Source organism: Morone saxatilis, unplaced genomic scaffold, assembly GCF_004916995.1.
Source record: "Morone saxatilis isolate NCDOM2014 unplaced genomic scaffold, NCSU_SB_2.0 Contig15, whole genome shotgun sequence".
Classification (NCBI taxonomy): Eukaryota; Metazoa; Chordata; class Actinopteri; family Moronidae; genus Morone; species Morone saxatilis.
The window spans coordinates 25,698,159-25,702,440 of NW_023339707.1; the positions used below are offsets into that span (position 1 = coordinate 25,698,159).

Sequence of the window (4,282 nt, forward strand, 5' to 3'; positions counted from 1 at the left end):
ATATATATATAGATATAAATATATATATATATATATATATATATATATAGCTATATATATATATACTTTCCTCGGTTTGCACCAGAACACCAAGGCCAGTTCTTTGTATCCAAAAAAACGTAATAAACCTGATTTGTAGTTGAAAGTTTCATCCACTTGTGACATTTAACTAGATTTGTTTTAGTCTTTGGAACTGGACTGGAGACAGATGATGATCCAGATGAAGTCAGTGTCACTTTTAGAGACAAAACAAAGACCAAACAAACTGCTCATTAAGATGTTAGACAGATTTTCAGTCCAGCTGATGAACTCTGACGTGGATCCTGAAACAGATGATGATGCTTTCTGTGAATAAGGTTTAGGTTTTAGGTCAGAGAGCTGTTAATGTTAGAGTCCACATACCTGAGAGAGTACATGAGTGTGGGACTGACAGGACTGTGAATAGAGCAATCAGCAGGTATAGGCGTCCTGAAAGACCCCTGGACACACCTGGACACACCTGGCCAGACAAAAGGACTAATTGGTTGTTGTGGTCTGAGCGATGGTGGACTCTGTGGGCGGTCGGAGAGAAAGAAAGGAAGGAATAACGTCTGGAAATGAAGAGAGGAGACAGGAAAACAGAGGATAAATGATGGTGAGAAGGGAAAACAGAAAGAAACAGTAAAGAAAGATGTGACGATATAAAAAATATGAGACAGGAAGAATAGAAGAACAGAACTTTACAGAATGGGTTCCACATACATGAAAACAACCAATCACAGCTGTTGGGTTAGAAATCCGAGTTCTGGTGTCACAACTGTCCCCAATAACGACCCAGATCCAAAGTGGGGAAAGAAATTGGGCTCTTACGTCCGAATCCAGACAGACAAACATAACTCCCTCCTGGATTGGTGTGTTTCAAAAAGTTGGACTCCTTAAATGACAACTCCTGCCTTTGTTGTGTTTCAGGAGACTGCCCGTCCTTCATCAGGCAGAGGGATCTGAGCATGCTGAGACATGCTTTTATTACTCGACTTAAGTTATATTTATTCATCTTTTCTGACATGATCTGTACTAGTAACATTTATTTCACTGTAAAATCAGATTCAGGTTCATTTAACTAAAACAAATTAAACTGATTACAGTTACAAAAAAAAACATAATTGATCAAGTAGCTTTTGTAATTTTAAGTGGCACTGACTTAATTTTATGCTGTGAAAACAAAATAACTAGTAAAAATCTTAAAAAGTGAAAAGTGCTTAATCAGGAATTCTGTAACTTAAAAAAGTGAGTTTGTGTTATTTACAAATTTTTGTTTTTTTAATCCGTTTTAAACAATTTAACAAAACAGACAAATCAAGTTATTTGCCAACTTGATACGTAAGAAAAGACACTTCTCAGCAAATCTCTATAAACAGATATCTGCACATTAATCCAGATACATAAAAACAGAGATGGTTTTCCTGCAGGAAACCAGTAAGTAATGCAGAAATGTTCTTTTGTAATTTTGTCCTGTGATGTCTCAGCTGACAGGAGTCAATAAACAGTAGTAATGCTGCTCTAAAATATAATACAAGCTAATGGAAGCTGAATCAGGACTTTTCTTGTTAGTTTTAGTGATGTGAAAGCTGCTGTGGTCTTGTTAACTTCACCTTTAAACCGTAGCTTTTTATATTTTTTATTGTCTTATAAGTGATATTTTCAGACACGTTTCAAGAAGTGAAATAGAAAAAAGATAATTAAAATCTTATTCTTTATATTTGATAGGTCTAAGGTCATTGCAGTGGTGTGAAGGGTGTGGTGCTACAATGTGCATTTTGAACTCAGTATTATTTGCATGTGATGATGAAGAAGATGTAAATGCGCAGCGTTTATTTACATTCGCTCATTTGCGGTGCTCAACCCCTCGGCTGACTTTAAAAAAGCGAGGACATTTTGTACAGTGAGGAAGATGAGGGGAAGAAAAGTCAAAAGATGAAGTGAAGAAAGAGCAGAAGAGCACATGAAGACAAATCAGAGGTCACATTGTTCAGTCCCTCCAGGAAGCTGCAATCAATTTGGTCCAATCAACACAACTTTTCCGCAGTTTGACCAATCATTGTAGTTTCCTATTTAAAACCCCATTCGTCACCAAAAAGCCTACAAACATCGCAACATGGGTCAGTTTTTTAGAAAAGCTGTGAAATCAATCATCCCTTTCTTGTAAATAAAATTAAATCTTGTAAAAAAAATGCTAATCTTGACATGCGTAGTAACAGTAACTATGTGTGGCGTTGTTTAACGAAGGGTCAGCTGATAACTCAACAAACGCACTAATTCATTTCCATATGTGGTGTTTACTAACTGAGGCTCAGTGATAAACATGATGGTCAATTAAGTCAATGACCCTCACACACACACACACACACACACACACACACACACAGGGCAGTTAGCTGAGTGTGTGTGTGTGTGTGTGTGTGTGTTAGTTCTGTCTATGTGAGGACATTTATTATTATTAATAAGTGGAGACATTGTTGGAAAGTAAGGGCAGCTGAGTGTTTATCCTCAGCTCCTTGGTCTGGCTCGTCTAACAAGCTCGTTAGCGTCTCTCGGCACACGGCAGAATAAAAGTGGTGGAACATCTGGAGCATCTTGCCTGGAAACTGATTAAAATGACCAAATATCTTGGAAATAATCTACGTTGTCATGGATATTTTTTGTGTTTTAGCCCCTCACTCAGAAACCTGAGTGCTTTTTTGTTTGAAACTGGACTGTCGGTTGGATGAACTGTACAAATCTTGGGTTTAATCAGATCACAGATCACATCTGTATTTTCCAGAAATGCTCCATACATACAGCTTATTGATTGTTGCTGTGGTTGATAAATACATGCACAGTGTTACTTGTTACTTTCTAGAAGATACATTTTCTGTAAAATAAAATAAATTCTATTTGATTTGAACTTTTACTGATACAGTAAAAGTATTCAAGAAAAACTCCTGGAAAATGATTTGTTAAAACTCTGAGCAGAGAGCAGATCACTGTGCAGATCAGGCACAGAAATGGCATAAAGAATCTGGTCAATTTTCAAATAAAATACCCCGTGCAGACTTTGGAACAGATTTCCTGCTGCATAAAAAAAAGAAAGAAATAACAAAAATAAACACGTTTAAAACCATTAAATTAAGTTGCCATGTCATAAGGCCGAGGCCTGGTGGAGGTTCAGCGTTACCCTTTACCCTCTAACATGCAATACAAACTTTTCCTAAACAGACTTTGGCGGCATTCACTGTCAGTTTTTTCCTGGTTAAATGTTGTGTTAGTTAAATGTTGTGTTAGTTATCTCCGACTCGGAGACGTCAGGTGAGTGAAGCAAATGAATGCCAGCAACCTTTTTAATGCCAGAAAGCAGCCACATTAGCCGGGGCGATGTCCGTCCTTCCTCACTGTTTGTTCACTTCTCTGACGCGTTATTTGAACAGAGCTCATAAACGCGGCACGTTTGGCAGATCTTCACTAAATACTCGGAGGTTGGAACTTCCCACAATCACCTGCAGACTCCTGATTTGTTTACAGGCGGTTTTGGTTTCTAATTGACCTGCGTGACCCCGACTGAAGCAGAATGCAAATATATGATATGAGTGATTGCGACCATTCAGAAAGCACCACATGAGTCAAAACAAGTACTTTTTCTAGTGAGTGGAAGCAGGGGCGTTTCCAGACTTCTTTGACTGGAGGGGCCCTGACTTATACAGGGGGGGCAGGAAGTTTGTGTCTCAGCTTACCAGTTATTCTTAATTTCATTAAATTTCATCATTATTCAAACATTAAAATAACACATTTTATACCACAGGCAAAACACTGCATGGGATTACCATAAAGAGACTTGTTGGTTCCTATAGAGACCATTTCCATTCAGATATCTTGAGGTCAGAGGTCAACACATACACACACACACACACACACACACCTGTAAAATCTCTCTGTTCATGCAGTGAGACAGTCTGCAGTCAGCAGGATTATGGCTCCATTCATACACACAATAACTGCATTCAGCAGGAGGCCTCTGTCTGTCTGTCTGTCTCTCACTGTTGAGCCCCTCTTACCATCAACCTAAACACTGACGGTAAGAGAGATTTACTTTAATGACCGCACACACACACACACACACAGTGGTATTTATTTGTGCAGATGGTTACTACAGAGGTTGAATGTGTCTTTATTCCTTCAGTGTGTTTTTTCTTTACTGTGTGAGTGTGTGACTTTCAGCAGATAGGAAGTGGAAACTCCATAACCCACGTTATGGTGATATCCTCACATG

At 38.4% G+C, this 4,282-nt stretch overlaps 1 protein-coding gene across 1 annotated transcript in view; it reads left to right on the forward strand.

The window, feature by feature from the left end:
* LOC118324842 (inositol 1,4,5-trisphosphate receptor type 3-like) overlaps positions 1–4,282 on the forward strand; it is a gene marked incomplete at its 3' end in the record, with an annotated part of 15,503 nt that overhangs the window by 6,575 nt on the left and 4,646 nt on the right.